The 19550-nt window shown below is 51.4% G+C and overlaps 1 protein-coding gene across 4 annotated transcripts in view; it reads left to right on the forward strand.

Moving 5' to 3' along the window:
• The window catches only part of SEPTIN9 (septin 9), a 250303-nt gene that overhangs the window by 160773 nt on the left and 69980 nt on the right, over positions 1–19550 (forward strand). The window contains exon 1 of one of the 4 annotated variants that reach the window (XM_034789891.1): positions 18205–18354. The exons of the other annotated variants lie outside the window; for them this stretch is intronic. The gene's annotated coding sequence lies outside the window, so the exon portion shown is untranslated. Of the gene's footprint in view, positions 1–18204; positions 18355–19550 lie in introns of those variants that run through there. 4 annotated transcript variants of the gene reach the window in all.

The following is a 19550-nucleotide window of genomic DNA, read 5'->3' on the forward strand; positions in this document are numbered from 1 at the left end:
ACAAGATAGATGCAGATTTTGGTGCTGTTCAGGAGTAGTAGATGTTGGGGGAGGGAGGGGTGTTTCAACCTGACACCTCCCCACCCCCGCCGAGATCTTTAGGATTTCTGCAGGGGAATCAGGGCTGAGCTGAGATCTTTAGGATTTCTGCAGGGGAATCAGGGCTGATTGAATTTCCTCTTCTGCTCAGCCTTGCTCTCTATTAACATGCCCAAGGAGAGCTGTTCACAACTATCCGCTGGGGCAAATCTCGCCCCCATTGTGTGAGCACACAAGTCCAACCTGCAGCATAGCTTGGGCTGCAGAGAGGCTGTGTGGTGGGGACCCCAAATCCCTTGCATTGCATGGAGCAGTACTTCGTGGCAGCTGTCCCTGCAGCAACATGGGGGTGAGGGTGTTGTAAGTGGGGTAGGAGAAGGGGAAGTGGAGGCAGGCTGGAAAGATGCAAATCCAGTGACCGAACCCCCATGTAGGGGGAATGTATTGGCTAGTGGGTAGCTGTGCGGCAGCTCTGAGGATCGAGGTGGAAGATTCCTTCCACCCCGGTAGGTCTGTTTCCTTGGGCTTTGCATGGAGGGGAGGATTTCACTCCGGTTTCTTGAAGGACCTTTCACTGCTAGCCTAAGCTGTATGGCAGCTCTCTTTAAATAACCCCCAGGTTGCACCACAGCTATGCACACAATCTGATGTGAACAGTGGCAGCTTGGTTGCATTGGAATGGTAATGGCAATACCGGCCTTTAACAGCCCGCTGAGCTGACTGGGGCAAGCTGAGCCCTTCTCTGAGCCCTCTTGTTTTAATCTGTTTGGCTGCAGACTCTGACTAGGTCACAGCGGCTCCATCTGCAGCCAGAGGGGCTTGAAACTGCCATTTGGAAATGAAAGTTGAGGGTCTGGAGTCAACAGGAGATGCGGGTTTGAGCTGATCTTCACTTTGGGCTGGACTGGCACCTTCCACCCTGACCGTCACAATTCAGCCCCTGCTTCCCCTCTCCAGCAGGATGGAGGGAAATTGTGCCAGACTGTTTTGCAGCACAGATTACATCCCACTTCACGCTGGCTGAGCGCCACCCACTCCCCGCCCACCTGCTTGGGAGGGGGGAATAGAAGCCTGGAAATGCAGCCCTTTTTGCCCCCCTATTCATGGTTGATTGATATAGAAGGAGGCACATGTGTAAGAGGTGATGCTATAGAACTGGGTGCCAAATTCATTTCTGGTGTAACTCCAGTGAAGTCAGTGGCATGAAGTGTGTGGGGGGGAGGGGGGGAGAGGAAAATGGATGGATGGAGGAAGGGTAGTAGACATATAGTGACTTAGATAGAAGACAGGAATCGCTACACGAGAACAGACTAAGGCTAGTCTCCAAGGTCCTGCAGTTTGGACTACAGGTGTATGAATTGCAGCGCTTACAGCAGGAAAGGTGCTGGGTCCAGCGGCTGCAGTGGGGATGGCTCCACAGGGATCGACAGCGTGTCATGAGAAAAGTTTCTGGGTGTGCCCCTGCCGAGTGCTTAACTCCATTGGCCACTGCGGAATTCCTGGGCTGAATGCAGAACCGCACCATGGGAGCTCTTCTAAGGCAGGTCCGGCATGAACTGGGCACTGTCCTGCACCCAGGTCATGCCTCTTTTTGGCTCTCATCTTAACCCCTTCTTTGCTACACTCTGCTGAATCAGACTGTTGCATGTGGCCTAAGTTATTCTGGGACCTTTCAACCTCTTACAGGAGGCAAGATCAGACAAAGTGAGGTAGGTGGCATGCCTAGCAGGACGCTACATCCCTTGCAGCGTCGGGAGCACAGATAGCTGGTCTGGGGACCTTTCACTTCTGCAGACATTAGTAAAAACTTGTATTAAGTCCCCAGCAGCAAAGCTCTCCCCATTGGAGGCCGTGGGGTTTCTCCTGGGGACAGGCCCTAGCTTTCACAAAGCTTTTCCACAAGGCAGTTTTCACCAGCAAAATCTACATTTCGTTTCACAAATCTGGAGTGAAGGGGGGAAAAAACCCTGAAACTGGGCACAAATGACAGTAAAATATACATGGTCACTGCCACTCAGCGTGTGAGGGGGGTAATAAACGTGGGATTTGAAGACTGTGCCCAGTGGAAAACTGACGGACACTAGCCTGCATCACAAAACTTCTTGCGTGGGCTGGCAGAGCTTACTGCCTCCAGTCCAGCCCTGGGAGAACGGAGTATTTGCATGGTCTAAGCTGGCAGAATTGGTGGGAAACATGGACAGCATAGCAGTGAGATTTGAGGTGGATTGGCAGAGTTGTATGAGGACTCAGGACCGGAGTAGCAGGGGATACTGCAGCTTAAGACTGCAATAATAATGATAAATAAATCCTAGCTCTTATGTAGCGCTTTTCATCCATAGAGCTTAAAGTGCTTTATAAAGGAGGTCAGTATCTTTATCCCCATTTTACAGATGGGTAAACTGAGGCAAGGAGGTGAAGCAGCTTGCTCACAGTTATTAGAACATGAAAGGAGGCTCGAATCTCCACTTCCTTGCACCACTCTGTAGTAATTTACGCTGATGCCACTGGGGTGTGGAGTACTGTGATTTGGTAGGCTTGTCACCAGTGTAAATGACTTCATAAGATGCCCGCAGGGAAGAATCTGTCCCTCTCTGCCTGGCTCTCCAGGGAGCTCTTACCCCTTCTGCCACCAGTGCTGAAGTTCCACTTCATTCACATACTGCTGGAGGTAGAAAAGGGCAGCTTGTCTCTAATCCTGCTGACTCAAAGCTAGCAGCTGCTCTCCGGTTGTGTTTCCTGCCCTGCATGCCTCTGACGATGAGTGATGCCTTCAGGAAGCAGTGAAAGAGTGAATTACGTATGTATCCAGTCCTTCTCCCAGGGAGCCTCTGGGCTTTCCCAGGGAGAGAGCAAGTTCCACAGAGACTTAATCTGTAGGGGAAAAGGTCCTTCCGTGGCTCTGCTGAGCAGCCAGGGCTGAAGTGTGGGGGTGAGGCAGACAGGGAAAGCTTTTGTATAAATCACTATGGAATTGATTATTTGTCGTTTCGTTTTTGACCGTCATCCATCACCTCCATATCTGTTGAGTCACACATAACAGCAGTCAGCCTGTGTGAACCAACTCACCGTAGGCTACGTGGCTCTTCCAGCCACCGGTCCCCAGGTCAGATTGTGAAATTTAAGGCTGCAGGGTCGGTTTGCAGTTACTGAAAGAGGGAGATTCACCGATGCACTTCGGAGCAGGATATTAAATGTCTCCATGACATGCGCAGCCAGATCCTCCATAGAGGGGTCAGAGTGCAGCACTGGGCACTTTGCCAATCGAGGATGAAGTCCTACCGAGCCTGCCTTCAAGTGAATCCAAAGTGAAGGTGTTTCCCTCTCAGTGAGTGAGTCTTGGGTGGTCCCCATGAGGGGCATGGGGGTCCCTTCTTGATCTACCTAGTCCCTGCCTTAAACATCGATCAGCCAAAGAAATCGAATGGAAGGACTTTTCCCTGCTGCTGCATTGCTCTTGCTTTTGGGAAGGGGGATTGTTCCCAGGCTTGGTTTGTGGTCACCCTTCACAGGTTGGGCTCAAGAGGATGATGAATCCTGCCCCGCACAGCTGTGGAATGTTACACAGAGAAGTTCATGGTAAAAAGTCATGAGCAGGACAAGGAATGCAAAGGGACCAGATCCTGCTTTTAGGAGAGCATTGCTGCACTCCTGCCAACTTACTCTGCCTGCTAGCAGGATTAAAGCCTACGAGGGGCAGCGTGACGCTAACATGGGGCTTTGGATTGAATGTATGTTTGCAGACCTGCCTGTTGCAGTACTTCCAACCCCAAAAGTTCAAAAATCCAAAGTCAGGCTCCCTCAAAATCACATTAGCTTCAAAGCATGAGATTTTTAAAAAATAATAAATGCTGGGGTCCTTTAACTTGGTTTCTGAGCCATCAGGTTCCGTTTGATTCATGTTTCAGGCTTTTCTCCACAACCATAAGGGCTAGACATTTACTTTTTATAATGAAAGCTGAGATTCTCATGTGACAACATGACTCCAGGAGCTGGGGCTTTAAGAAAAATACCAAATATCATGAGATTCATAATAAAATCTTGAGTTGGCAACATCTGCCCCATCCCTTTTTCACTCTGCATCTCTAGGGTGCAGATTGCGACACCAGGCACGTAACCTGACTTGCACTCTCACACGGAACCCTTCTTTGTGCTTGTGCTGGAGCACTGCCACTTCACACAGCCCTTCAGGGCATCGGGCAAAGGCCCAAGTGAAGGAGGGACATATAGAGGGATCCCAGCCATCCTGAAAGCTGCTTTTGGGACCTCGGACCTGCATTTCAGTTCTCCTCTCTGTAGGACAGGAAACATAGAGAGAGATTAAAGATCAGCTCCAGTCAGTGAAGAGTTTCTACCAGTCTGTAAACTGCTAGTAAGAGTCTAATAATAACAATAATTAATAATAAAGGAAGAGATTTTCAAAAGCACACATGGGGGAAAGCACTCCACGTCTCAGCCCGCAGCGAATTTCAATGGGTTGGGCACCTTGACTGCCCTTTGTGTGTCTGAAATTTTCCCCAAAAGTCTTAACACCCAAAGAACCCAGTCAGGATTAGCACCCCATTCTGCTTGGTGCTGGGTAAACACAGGTAAAGAGATGATCCCTGCTCCACAGAGCTTATACTCTAAAGGACCCAAGTACAAAGTTGTGTATTGTTCATCAGCATATTTTATTCTTAGGGTGGGGGCAGGCTTCCGGGGATTTTGGAAAAGGGCTTCCAAATAAATGATTTACCAGGGCAATAAAGGCTCAAGGGCTGCTGAGATGGCATCTAATCTAAACACCTTCCATCGGTGAGGGGGTATTCTCCACCCACTAACCTATTATGGCTTTCCCTTATCTGCTTGTTGTTCTGCACGCTATTTATGGCCAGGGTCCCTCTCCTGCTGAGGTGTGGCTGATGAAGGTTGGTGATTAGACACTAACTAATGCAGTGTGTGCAGTATCCAGTCTTTTCTTTTGGGTAGCAGAAGTTCTTGGTTAGTTTCAAGTCATGAATTGGGAGTCTCATGTAAATGGTCTCTCCTGCAATTTTCTTTTTTCTAGAGATGTCTGAACATAAATCCCTGATCCAGACACTCCTGAACTTTGGGTCTGGATCCAGGTTTAGAAACGCCTGTTGATTGTTTCTCATCAGAGCCCAGACCCAAGGGATCTGACTTCCCCTGGGTGGTTATCGTACCCTGGCTGCCTGGGTCCCATTGGTGGCTAGAAGCACCGAGCGGACTGCAGCTCACTGAGGCAGACATGGCTGTGCCACAAACTCTGGGCCTCCTACTAAAACGCTGAGCCGAGAAACTGCTCTGCTCTTGGCTACAAAACAAGTGTGTCAGAAACAAAAGCTGTATCCTGTAGAACTGAAAACCCCAAACCAGCAGCGGTTGTTACCTTTAAGAGCCTGCAACAATACTGCAAATCAAGTGCTCTCCCTCTATCTGCAGAGCAGATCTCAGAGCCACTCGGCTGCTGGGTTGAAACTCACCCTTCAGTTGCTTGTAAGGCCTCCTTGCCCTGGGCTCCCCCCGTGCACCAGTCTAGGATTAGAGTTGCAGAGCCGGGGCGGAGGGTGCTGCAGTGGGTGGTTGGTGCCCCCTCGGCAGTTAAGTATAGCACACCTATTGAATCTGCCCCTGTGGCTATGCTGTCTGGCAGCCTTTGTGGGGAAGGCAGACACCCACTGCAGTGGTTTCTGGTGGTGTTAACTCTCTCCTGGCCAACCCCTGGATTGGCTGCATCCAGTCACTATGGCAAGTTGAGGATCTTGATGCTGTGGGATGCTGGCTTTGTGATGCCAATGACATGGGGCTAGGACTCAGGAAGCATTTGGATTGGCTAGCGATTGGCTCCGTTTCTTTCATTTTTAGGTGGGGCCAGTACCGTTGAAAAGTCCCATCACAGAGAGTCAATCGTTATCCCCATTCCAACCCCTTCCTTCGCGTAAGAGCTACGAGGAGATTGCTTAGGGCAGCAGCTTGACGTTTCCTTGGGCTGTGCAGCGCTCTGCCTCCAATAGACAGAGGAGGCATCCCGTGGAAATCTGGTGGAGAACACGTGGGAGAGTACATGTGCAGAGTGATATGGGGGGGGGGAGGGAGGAGACATTCCACTAAATCATATAGGGAATTGCCCAACCCAGTTTCCTTTCTCCTATGCTAACAAATACCCCCATCTCCCAAGTTCAGTGGGTTGGGCTGGTCCTAAGGGAATCACTGACAATCCTTGTGAATGTTTGGATTCACGTGTGTGCATCTGAGCACAGGCTGGAAATCAGAAACTGCAAGGGTGTTTTCACACATGGCCAGATTCTGCTCTCACTAAAACCTGGTGTAAGTCCTTTGACTTCAGTGGGGCTCCTCTGGATTTACATCAGTGCAGCTGAAGTCCGAATGTGCCCCAGCGTGACACACACTCACCATATCACAGAATTAGTGACCCTTTCACGAACAATGGTGTGAGCTGACAACAGTACCATGTCGTTCTTCTATAGCATTTCTCATAGCTATGAAAGTGCTTTACAAAAGAGGACAGGATCATTATCCCCATTTTACAAATGGGGAAACTGAGGCACAGGGAGGGGAAGTGACTTGGCCTCAGCAGGCCAGTGGCAGAGTTTGGATTTAAACCCAGGTCTCTTTTTAGTCTTAGTCCAGTGCACTAGCCACTGGGAAACACTGCCCTGCAGAGATGAACCTGCTACAGTTTGGGAAGTTATCTTCCTTCCTCTCTGCTCAGACCAGGTAAGCATAGCCACCCCTTCAGAGTCATGTTATGAGGTTTCAGTCACTGACTGTTGCTCAGCCATTTAAATCAAAGCTTTCAGTTTTATTTGGACTTTCTCCAGGGGGGACAGCAGCTTCAATCTGGTGACTTTGAGCACTGTGGGTGGCTGTGATTCCTGGCCAGAAGCAGTGAGGGCAGAGCCGCTGATGTACTGCCGCCCTTCTGCTGAGGAAAGTAGATGCACACCAGGAATTCCAGCACCAGGGCTGAAGGCTGGCTGGATTTTCAGACCAGAGAAATGCTCTTTTCATTACAGGTTTCCAGGGGCCATTTGGTGCAACTGGAATGTAATTTTCATGGGGACTGCTAGGTGTATTGTTTCCAAAGTACGAGGTGCCCTACCTACAGCGTGATTGGGAATAGCGGACAGAGGGAGACATATTCTCCAGCAGTGAGTGCATTCTTCTGCTTCGAATTTACTCAGATCCGTCCCTAGGCATATGCAGCATACGCAGCTGCGTAGGGCACCATGAAATGTGGGGCACCAAATTGCCCCACATTTCATGGTGCCCTAGGCAGCTGCATGCTGCAAACCCGGCAGCACTAGCCCCGGCGACCCGCCCTATCCCTCAGCCTGTCCCGTCCCCTCCCTCCGCTCCCCCCCCCCCCCAGTGGGCTGCGCTCACTGCAAGGGGCAGGGCCATCCCTAGGGGGATGTGTGGGGTCCTGGACAACTCCCTCCGCCCTGCTCCTTACCCTTCCCCCCTGCTCCGCCCCCAGCCCGCCCCTATTCCGGTGACTGGGTCGGGGGGGATCCCTTCCCTTCCCCCAAGCTCCCTCCCCCGAGCAACACAGCTGCAGCAAGGGAAGTGGAATGGGCTGCTCCCAGCCCCCCGCTAATCCCCCGGGCCACTCTGGGGCTGTGGGGCCCCCAAAAGTGGCCCCCCACAGTCCTGCCTCCCAGACCTTGGTGGGGGGGTTAGGGAGAGGCCTGGGGCCCCACACAGCCCCCCCCCCCCCAAATGGCTAGGGATGGCCCTGAATTTACCCATCCATCCTCTGTCAGCCTGTCCCTCAATTTCAAGTAAGGATGGGTGATCTACAACGAAAAGGAGAATGGCCCAAACCTTAGCCCCAAACTCCCACTGGAGGATGGACACGCACAAAGAAAAGGAAAGGGAAAACTGAACTCCACACTATTTGCTTTGATTTAGCATTAGAACCATCTGCTCGGACCTGATGTGTTTATTAGCTGAATTCAGCGTCTGAGGAAATTGCGCATGCTCTGCTCTGCGTCCACCTGTAGGAGCTCAAAGCAAGAGGAAACCATGCAAGAAAGAGAGAGGAAGTGAACCAAAGCCACAGGAGAAGCTTTTTGGGTCACACATAACTCTGGCCTTTGCTGAATACATATCACGTCTGATTCTCTGCACCTTTTGATGTCAGTAACTGCATTGCTCTTTGTTCATTATGGCCCCAATTCAGCAAAACACTTAACATGTTTCAGTTTAAGCTCATGAGAAGTTCTGTTGAAGGCAGCGGTACAACAGCGCTCACACGCGTAAGTGCTTTGTACTTCAGGGCCTGCATGCTTAGAGAAGTGACCAGCATTGCAAAGCTGGAAGCTAGAGCTAAGCAGGAAAGGACCAGTCACTATCCAGGCAGAGGACTGGTATGAGCCAGGCACTTAGGCTGTGAATGTGAAATGAAGACGAACAAGGAGACTGAGTTATCAGTGGTGTTAAGGGTATTTAATGTCTCAGCCTTGAAAGATTCCAGAGCACTTTGGAAATGACTGGCCTGCTCCTGCTCTTATTGTGGTCAATAGGAACTTTCCCCCATCACTGAATGCAGCCACGTCCAGGATGGAACATGACAGCTATTTAACCATGCACACCAATGCCACACAATCCTTTTAGCATGAGACCTGAAGAATGAGACAGTGTGTCCCATTGAAACCACAGAGGAAATTTAGAGAGAATGTATTTAGCTGGTGGTGGGAAGTGGGCCAGGACCTTGCAGGTAGCACCCCGTTCTCCAGAGAGGAGCTATGGGAACGGTAAGGATGAGTGCTTAGGTTCTGCGTCTCATACTAGATCCAGAAGGTGGCAAGTGAAGGTGCATTGTTAGGTTCACTTTCAGCCCAGGACAGGATGTGGCACATCAGAGTTACACTACACCCGGCATATCTGATGCTGCAGGATTTGGCTGTGAATCAATGTCTGTTGCAGAGACAAAGCCCAGCGAGACTGATTAAAAGGAAGTTCTTGTGGACTCTTAGGGGCGGCTATGCAACGGGCAGTCCCAGAGCTGTAAAGCTGTTTACTGCAGGAGCGAGGGGACACAGGAGAGTGAAGCTAAGCCTTGACAGAGAGGGCACAGTACTTTGGGAGGGTCCAGTTACAAACTGGCTTGAATCACAAGTGAAGTGACTCCTAAGTAAGCTGCTTGGGAAATAGCTTGGACAGTTTAGAGCAAAAATGGATGCCTCTTTGGGTTAGAGGGAGAGAACCAGGCTCGGAGGTGTTATGCAGACGGATCTCTCAGCCCTTCAGGGAGACAAGAGACTGGGCCACCCAGCGCTACCAGCATGAGAACAAGCTTTTAAGAACACTTGCTATGAAAACAGAAAGAGATTTAAATGATAACCTGAGGCTGCTTCCTGTTTACAAGGAGAGAACTAGATCATCTCCCAGGAGGGAGGCAGAGGTGCTTACAGCCCCGGGCACCACTCCATGGGTTCTGAGTACATGTGATCCTTCCTCTTGCTCCTGCACTCTGATTGGCTCCTGTCATGCTCTCTGGTCTGATTGACTGTCCTCCTCAAACTCCTGCTCCATATGCTTACCCCAAACATGGAAACCTCAATTTTTGACCTTCCACCCATTTTGTCACCATAGAATCATAGAAGTGTAGGACTGGAAGGGACCATGCCGAATCCCTGTCTCCTTTGTCTTCCCCATCCTCCTCCTTGTGGTGTGTATCCTCCCCACTCCTCTCAGCCCAAATACAAATAATTCCTTTTCTGGTTAACTTGCAGTTAGTATCAGTGACAGAGTGGGGCAGGGGCCAGACAAGTTTAGTGTGGGCATATGGATTGAGATCTGAAGGCAATGACTAATGAGAGTACAGGGATTTGAATAATTATCAAAGGGTTACTGAGAAATCATTTGAGAGCGATTATGCAAAGCACTACCCATCAGCCAGTTAGAGTGTATATTTGAGAAATAGAGGCCCCGTTATGTGTCGCATCCCTCCGTTCTGACTGGCTCTGGTCTGCATAAGAACTGTACGGTCTTTTCTCATAACCATGTAAATGGTTTTGCAAATCTCTGCACTCTGATTATCTCCTGCCCTCAGCAATCTCCATCCATATGCCCCAAAATTCCGTCTCGGTGCAATTTGGGATAGGCGCCAGCCTGCACGGAGAACATCTGGTATCTGTGCCTTGAACAGTATTAATCACAGCACAGATTCAGCCAAGTGTAAAATGGTACAACATCCCTCCTTCCCACCAGTGAAGGTCAATTCAGTGTTTCAGCCGTAACATTAACATAGTGGTCTGGGCAAATGATAGTCTGGCAAGAACAACTGCTGTGTGGGATGAAGAGATGGACAGCACTCTTAAACAAGCTAAAAACCATGTGGTCCTATGACTTTTGAAATCCCCTGCGGCGTTTGAGCTATTTCCTAACAATTCCTAAGCTCCTTCACTTCAAGCCTAGATCCATGAAGGTTTCTTGTCACCCTCACCCGGGCTGCTCGCTCGCCTTGAATCTTTTTCATTGTGTGTAGCGCTACTGAAGGACCAAATCCTGCCATCCTCCTTGCTCCAGATGAGCAGCACCTTACTCCGTGATGTAATGGGATTCCTTGCATACCTATGTACCGCTCAGCCTATGGGTGGTAGAATTGTCACTACTAATTGTATTCCAGTAACAGTACTGGAATCAGGCCCCATTGTGCTAGTGCTAGACCCTAGCCCTGCCCCAAATAGACAAGACAGGCACAGGCAGTATTGCTGTCCCCATTTTGCTGGGAATAATCATAGCTTGGGAACTGGAGTACCTAGAGAAAGTGGATCACATCCTCACCTGGTTAAAATCCATGTAGCTCAATTGAAGTCACCCAGCATCTGGCCCTAAATGATTAGCTCAGGGTTATGCAGGAAGCTTGTGACAGAGCTCAGAACTGAACTTACATCCCTTCAGGCTCAGTGCGGTCAGTGCCTTAACCACAAGGCTATCCACCCTCACTGAGAAGTCTGCCCTGCGTGAACAGCTGCACCTAAGGGATATTAAGCTCATCATGTGATACCTTAGATGTGGGTGTTTCCCAGCACTGCCCATACAGGAAGACTAGTCCTCCTGGAGAACTGTTCTGGGAGGAGGCCCAGGAACTGGTTGTGATGCACAGAGGAGCACTGATGAGTGAGCCCTGCTAAAAGGGAGTGTCGGCAAAGGTTGGGATGCTCTAAAAGCCTGTAGATTTAAGCTGGGTGGGAAATGGATTTTCTGTTCCCTGGTAAATTCCATAATTTCCCATTTCTTTCTATTCTAAAACAGAACAGAAACCAAATCTTTTACATTTCCTGCAAACAGAGATTCTGGGAGGGGGGGAAAAAGGTTTTGAGTTGATTAAAACATTTGGTTTTGGTAAAATCAAAACATTTTGCTCAGATTTTGACCCATTTAAACTATATACAACTTTTTAATATTAAAAAAATGAATTTTTGTTTGACTAGTGTTTTGAAATGAAAAATCATAACATTCTGTTCCAGAAATGTTGAAGTGGGATGTTTTGACATTATCAAAATGCTTCGTTTTATTTGTTTAAAACTAAATGTCAAAACCACCCTTTTAAAAACATTTTGATTTTGACAAGTATCATTTTCCATTTAAAAAAAAATGTTATGAAACATTTCCAGCCAACTCTACTGTAGAGATGATTAATAAAGAGCTGCTGTCTCCCAATCATCCTGGAGCCTCTGCGGACTCTGTCCAGGGTTTATTCTCCTATATGTAATCCTTGGCTGAGTCAAATCTCTCTGCCTGACCTCTCTATTCCCCTCACGTCAGGGAATAAGGAACAGGGGAGGAAGCTGCTCAGGTTTTTGTGGCTTTGTGCAGCTACAGGAGTGTAGCACAGGAAGTCAGAGCTGTCATGAGATGCCTGGAGTGTAAAGGAAGTTGGAAGATGGGGAGAAAGTGGCTTAGTCTGGGGGAGGGAGAGAGGGAGAAATACCAGGGGCGTGATGCAGGCATCAGCACAGGAAAACGCTCCTTTGGCAGAGCCCGAGTTAAGCAAAGCCCAGCGATTTTTGACGTGTGATATTGAACATGGTCTTTGCATGCCCCTATGCAAACTAGATGGTTGTGCCCAGAACTTAGTGATCTAAGCCAGGCCTGCCTCTTCCGTATTCACAGTAGGGGGAGGAGGAAGCCCCTGGGGAATAGGTTTGGTTATCATTGCACCTGGTTTTGGGTTGCTGAGCAGCTGGGTATCAGAAGGGAAAGAATAACGAATAAGCCTGTGCTCTGCTTTAGGAACGCATGTAGTGGACATTCCTAAATGAGCTGCTACCTATTGGTCTCCTGATTTCCTTACAGGGCTGCTGAGCTGTCTGCAGCAGGGGCCAGGGGAGCAGGGAGTGTATGTAGCTTTAAATGGATTGTTCTCTGCCAAAGGCTAGAGTTTAAGGATCTCTTCAACCCCCCCACTCACCCCCCCCGGGAGTGGGAGCCCAATTCCTCCCATTAATGTCTCAAGGGAATTGGGTGTCCAGATCCCTTAGCTGGCTTTGACGGTCTCAGCGTCGTATCCTTCCATCTCCCTGTTCCCTTCTCCTCTGGCTCATATGAGGTGGATTATGTGAAGTGCTCAGCAAGTCCTGGAGGCACTGAGTGTCCTCCAGTTGCTCAGGACCTTGCAGAATTGGTCCCCAAATTGCTTAACCTTTCTCCTCCTATTACAAAGCTCTGCCCACTTACACTGCAAATTACAGTCAGAACATCTAAAGGGCACAAACGATGGACATGATGGTAGATTTAACAATCCTCTTGTATGTTCCCTGGCTCTGTTTTAAGCGCCCTGACAGCAGAGCTCCAGGAGCAGGGGGAACTGGACCTCCTTTCCCTTGAGTTGCTGGGAGGAGGGTTCTCTTCAATGGGTGGGACCCTGTTGATGCTGGTTTGTTTGCCTGCTATGGTTACTGCAGCTGCCCTAGCACTTCCCCTATGCCCTGTTGTTTGTTTTTAGGTCCAAGCCCTCTGGAAGGACAAAACCACCCAAGGACCTGGGTGGATTAAGGAATAGGTCAGCTTGAGAGTGATTATTTTAAGGAGGAGGAGGGGGCAGACGCTTACACTCAGTCTGCCTCTCTTTGAAACCGAGGTCTTGCGTGGCAGGCTGGTCCAAGCAGAGACACAACCAGTTCCTCAGATTGGTTCTTGTCCCTGAACTGGGGCATGCTGGAAAGAGGAGAGGAACCTGGGAGACTCTGTTGGCAGGGTCGCTTCCCCATTTCGAGCTGTGAATGTTTCACTTGAGTGCTGCTGCAATAAGCATCTCTTCTCTGCAGTTGTATTTGATGTGACCACTTTGGAGGCAACCTTGGAACCTGGGGAGTTCTGGGCTACACTATCCCATGCAGAAATAATGGTCACTCATTCTATGGCCTGCAGTGGAGCAAAGCTCCCACACGGTACCTCCCAGGCTCATTGACATGTATTGCTGGTATGATAACCTGCCTCTGTATAACGTCCTCCCCAGCTCTGAGGGGCTGGCTCTTGAGAACATTCCCCTTGGCAATAGAGCCCCATCTGTAAATCACATGCTGCAGACGAGGGGTGACCATTGATTCTGATGATCCTGACTTTCTAATCCAGTGTTCTGGTGTTGTCCAAGACTGTCCAGCTCACCCAGTCCCATATCAGACTGACAAGTCAGATGTCAACCACAGATCACCCTGGCCAATTGCAAAATTGCTGTTACACATATTCCACTGGGAAGCATATTTCTCTCTAGCAATTTTGCTTGTGGACAATTTAAATATCTGTATAAAGGCCACTGCGGCAGGAACCTGGTCTCCCAAATCTCCCCCTGGTAAGGTGCTTTGCTCTGTCAATTGGATAGTAGAAAGAAGCTATTATGAGAGGAATGGTCAGGAAGCAAACTCCCTTCCTCCCAGTACTGGATGGGCTTGAGTCATCCTGCTGGCGGTTTAAGGTAGCAGGGATGGGTTAGGGCAGGGCGAACTCCTCCCCAGTGCATCTCTATGGAGTACTAGTGACTGATATAACTTGCCTGGCCCCTTGTTAGGGCTAGGAAGAGATGGCACCAGAAGGATTCCCCCTGTCCCCCGCCCTACCCCAACAGCTTTAGTTGTGAGAACCTGCTTCCCAAAGCGGGTTGGAGGAATCTTTGTTTTTTCTCCTTATCTGTCTTTGAGCTTGTTCCTGCATGAATGAGTCGGGTGGTTCAAAGGCCAGCCTTTCCCCCCCCCCCCCCTTCCCATGCCTCAGTGTGTTCTTCTCTGCACGTGAGAGAGATTTCTTACCCCAATGAGAAGCAAAGGCCAGCCAAAGGATGGAGAAGTCCGACTGTGGCCAGTAACCCAGAGAGGCTGCCTGTGTGCAAACCCATTGATATGTCCTGACCTGGACAAATGGCTCTTGCTGCGTTGAGTTTTTGCCCGTGGGGTTGGTTTGGGAGCAGATGTGCTGTCAGAGGGCGAGGTACATTCAGCTTGCAAATGGACAATGGGTAGCAGCAAAGCCTGGCCCAAAGGCATGTGTTACTGTCCATCTGACTTATCCAGGCTCACAACCATAAGCGCCGACTCCGTGGGTGCTCCAGGGCTGGAGTGCTCTGCACCCACTGGCAGCCAAGCTCCCCTCACCCCCTGCCCCACCTCCGTCTCCTCCCCCTCCCCTGAGCATGCCACATCCCTGTGCCTCCACCTACCTCCCAGCCGGGCCGTGCGTTAGCATGCTCTAGGAGTGGGGGGGAGGAGTGGGAACGTGGCGCACTCAGGGGAGGAGGTGGGGCTGGAGCAGGGATTTGGGGAAGGGGTTGGGGCAGGGACTTTGGGGAAGGGGTTGGAATGGGGGTGGGACAGGGGCAGGGCCTCATGAAAGGGGTGGAGTGGGGGCAGGGGCAGAGCGGGGGTCAAGTACCCACCGAGCTCACTGATCCTGTGCCAATGTGCCATTTGGGCAAAGGGGAGTTAGTAAAAATGCACAAGAAAGGGAGTAGTCTTAGGTGAAGCCACTGTGAATGTTCATTTGTAGATTGCAGTGTGGGTCCCTGTGTTATGCTATGGTTTGTGATTTGTGTCAGAGCCAGAGACTACAGCATATAGGAGAGGGTGGGGGTAGGGAGTGGTCAGCCTTCCCATGTCCCAAATTATTCACATAGCACCTGTACAGTAGAGATTCGGCACTTGAAAAAAGATGACAGGGTCCTCTATTCCCAGGTAGTCATTCTCCAGGTGTTTCCAGGTACTCTCCCACAATGGGACTCCAGTTCTGATCAGTGTTCCCTCTAATTTTTCCGCATGTGCGGATTGATTTTTGTTATGTGCACCAACATGGAGGTGATGTGTGATATATCACCTCCGTGTTGGTGCACATAACAAAATTAATGTGGCGGTGTGGGGCCGAGGGGTTCGGCGTGTGGGAGGCGGCTCAGGGCTGGGGCAGAGGGTTGGGGTGTGTGTGTGGGGGGGGTGAGGACTGCGGCTGGGGGTGCAGGCTATGGAGTGGGGCCGAGGATGAGGGGTTTGGGGTGCAGGCTGACCCGGGGCTACAATGGGGAGAGAGGACTCCCCGTGGGCTGGGTCCCTCTCCCCATCATGGCAGGGCTGGGGCTGGGGGAGGGGTGCCTCTCCCCCAGCTGCAGCAGGTCCGGGGCTGGGCTGGGGCCAGCAGAGAGAGGCACCTCTTCATCCAGGACTGCAGGAGAGGCATCTCTCCCCGCTGCAGTCCTGAGTGCCTGCGCGGCGCTTAATAGGCTGCTGCACAGCCGCGCAGCTTAGAGGGAACTTAGGTCCTGATTAATGATGGGCTCGATTCACCACTGTCCTGCACCTTGTGTCATCCTTGGCAGGCAGGGAAAGCAGACAGGTATCCCTTTACGCCCACCTTGCACAGGTGGGAAAGCCAAGGTAAACGGCAAGCTGGTGGAGATTTGGGCCCAGTGCATTTATGTCTTTACTAGCCCGGATCTGCTGAAGTTCCTTGTCTTGTGTATTTATTTCCCAGCAAAAGTGGTTCATAAAACTAGCCTCTGCTCATGCACTTTGTTTAATAGATTGTCCTGGCTATGCTTGCTACGTCTTGTTTCTTAGCTGGGTTGGTTTAAGGGCTGGGCCTGTCCCAGCCCACCAATTCCTCTGGCTTGATTACTCCCAGCAAAAGCCTCCCTACTGCTCCAACCACAAGGGGCTTGACTTGGCACAGGGGATTCCACACAGGCCAGGGGAGAAGGACTCCTTAGGCTGCAGTAGCTCCAGTTGTTCCTGCACCTGCTAATCTGGGTGGGGCTCCATGTAGCCAAGGGACCACCAGCCCTGCTCCCACTAACTCTGCTGTCTGAACATGTGCAGGGAGCCCCTATAGCAGTGTTTCCCAAACTTGGGACGCCGCTTGTGTAGGGAAAGCCCCTGGCGGCCGGACCGGTTTGTTTACCTGCCGCGTACGCGGGTCCGGCCGATCGCGGCTCCCACTGGCCGCGGTTTGCTGCTCCAGGCCAATGGGAGCTGCTGGAAGCTGAGGGACGTACTGGCCGCCACTTCCAGCAGTTCCCATTGGCCTGGAGCAGCGAACCGCGGCCAGTGGGAGCCACAATCGGCCGGACCCGCGGACACGGCAGGTAAACAAACCGGCCCGGCCCGCCAGGGGCTTTTCCTACACAAGCGGTGTCCCAAGTTTGGGAAACACTGGTCTATGGGATTGAACTCCACTGTGCACAGAGGGTGCAGGACTCCTCAGATAATGGCCCCCTCCCTGTGCAACAAAACCCAGCAGCTCTGTGCCTATGTGGCCCTTGTGTTCGTGGAAAAGGAGGTAGGACTGGCCCCTTGGTGAAGTCCCAGTGTTGAACTGGAGACATCAGAGTCCCCTCTGTGGCAGTGGGTCGGGATGTAGGACAAACTATGACTAGAGGGCAGGCATAGGTTGGGAAATAGGGATGTGGGGGGTGCTGCAGCACCCCCAGGTTTTGTGTGAGGCCACCGGCCCCGCACCCAGGGCTCCACTCCCCAGCTCATGTCCTGGGAGTCGGCCCCATGCCCCACTCCTCAGCTGCTGGCTCCACACCTGGGGCCCTGCTCCAGGCCCTCCATGCAGGACTTCACTCCCCGGCACTCTGCTAGGGTCCCGGCCGCCAGCCCCACTTCCTGGCTGCTGGCCCTGTGCTCAGGGCCTATGTCCCTGGTCCCGTGCCCAGGGTTCTGCTCCTGGGGTCCCGGCCTCTGGTCCCACTCCCTGGCGATAGGGCCACGCTTCCAGGCCTCCACTCCCAGGGCTCCACACTCAGACCCCTGCTCCCAAGGCTCCACTTCTGGGGCTCTGCTCCTGCCCCCCCCCCACTCCTCCTAGCTGTGGCCACAGCCTTGGCCCCCTTATGCCTGTCCGGGCCGGGGTCCCTGCCTCCTGGAGACATAGCCCTGTTCCTAGCCTTACCTTGGTGCAGGGGGGTGGAGGGTGCGGACAGGGGCAAGGGGCTGGCTTTCAGCACCCCCACTACTAAAAATGTTCCAACGCCACTGAGGGCAGGATCAGGCAGCAGGAGGAAGAGCTGGCTGGGCTGGGAGGAAGATTGTCAGGGGTTAGAGAAGATCAGTGAGGTCACCTTGTTCGTCTCCCAGCCAAATGCACAATGCAAAGTGCAGTTCAGCACAACTACCATCACTTACAGCAGAGGAGCGGCCAACTAACCTGCTGTAATGGCAGCAAGGTGATGGTCCTGTGGCTAAAGCATAGGGCTTGGCATCAGGAGATCTGGAGGCTGGTCACCATTCTGCTACTGATTTCCTGCATGACCTTTGACAAATCCCTTAACCACGGTGTGACTTGGGATCCCCCCACCAGTGAGATGGGAATGATAATACTTAGCTGAGTGGCGGGGGAGTTGTGAAGCCCAGTTCATTCACACGTGTGCCGTGCTTTGAGATCCTGCCAGCACTGTGGGATGAATGCTTCCTTTTTTCCGGATTGCCCCTGCGTGACAGCTCCCTGAGTTTTCAAAATCCCCATAAGCTGAGTCAGCTTCACCTCCTCTCCTTTTTAGAGCAGAGACTTTCCTCTGAATTACTGTGTCACAGCGTTTTTATTTTTAATTGGCTCTTTTGAACTCCCCCCCCCCCCTTCCTCTCAGCCGGTTCCACTCCACTCTCTGCACCCTGGGCAGTAATTATCCATCTGCACTCCCAGCCCCGGTCACTGCCTACCCCTGTTGCACTGTGGGGTGCGCATTATTCACAGAGTGACAAAGCCCCTTTGATCATTGACTAGCACTCTGAACCATGTGACCCTGAAGGGGGCGGGCCTTCTCTGCTAACATAGCCAGGAGCCTAGAGTGCTTCAACTGCTTGGGTGAGTCTTCTCATTCTCCCTTTGTTCTTTCCAATAATCCCCCTCCTCCTGCCTCGCCGCGTGCTGCACGGGGACTCGCGGCTCTCCGGCCACAGCTTCCCCCGCAGGGCTGTGGACCTGCATGCCCGGGTAGGGATGGGGGACATTGTGATCGTGGGCTGCTCTCAATGGTAACGTGCAAGGCTCAGCAGAGCAGGAAGCCTTCACGCTTCTGTCCCCCTTCTGGAGATGGGCAGGTTTCAGCAGCTCTAGCCCAGCTAGACGCTTTCAGCCTGCAGGCTGAGTCATTGTAACCAGAGAGAGAGAGACAGGGATGGGGGAATTTTGTTTCCATGCTCCGACCAGATTCCGCCCGAGAAAGAAGAAAAGAGCTTTGTGCTTCACAGCTATCTCTTTGTAAATATTTGGCCAACTGAGCCGAGTGCTTTAGTTTCTTTCTCTCTGGTGGTTTCTTGCCCTGGCTTTGGAAGGAGCTTGTTTTGCTCTCCTTGCGACGGAGACTTAACTGTAACTTTCCTCTTGCCTTTATCTAACAATCTCGTTTGAAAGAGCGCAGAGCAAGTGGCTGTGTTTTCCTGTAAGCCCTGGAGGGGGGTGGGAGTCCCAGGTCGGTTTGTGTTCGCTTGAAACTCAAATGACTGATTTTCTTTACGCCGTGTTCTCAAGTGTCGCTTTCAGTCAGTGTTTCTGCTGCTGTGTTACCCTTTACAAGCCTTTTAATGATGAAAACTTTCGGGGCTGCAGGGAGATCTAGTGAGGGGGTTGGGGGAGGGCAAGACGTTTTCTTTGCCACTGACTGGGAGCTCCTGATCACTTGGGACAGCTGATTGCAGCAGGATCATTGACGATTGGGAAACAGTGTGTTTATATGGCACTACGGGAAAACCATAGTCCTACTAAGTAAATGCTTTTCCTGGGACTTCTCGGACAGAGAAGTGCTAGGGCGTGGAGTCCTTCTGCAGGTACAGAGCTGGTCCTGGAACCATTGCCTTGCAATGAAAGGGCTTGTTTGCAGGAAATGCACTCTGTCCTTCCAGTCCTAGTATCCCCAAACAACTCATTGTGACCTGGCACTTTAAAATCCAAACAGCGGGAGCACCAGATTCTTCAGGGTGGCTCTGCTCCCTCTGCTACAGTATGCCTGTGCTGCTTGAAGCCAGCATCCTTGTTGGGAAACCAGCCTTGTTCCAGGAAAG

Source organism: Trachemys scripta, chromosome 14 (genome assembly GCF_013100865.1).
Source record: "Trachemys scripta elegans isolate TJP31775 chromosome 14, CAS_Tse_1.0, whole genome shotgun sequence".
NCBI classification, from domain to species: Eukaryota; Metazoa; Chordata; order Testudines; family Emydidae; genus Trachemys; species Trachemys scripta.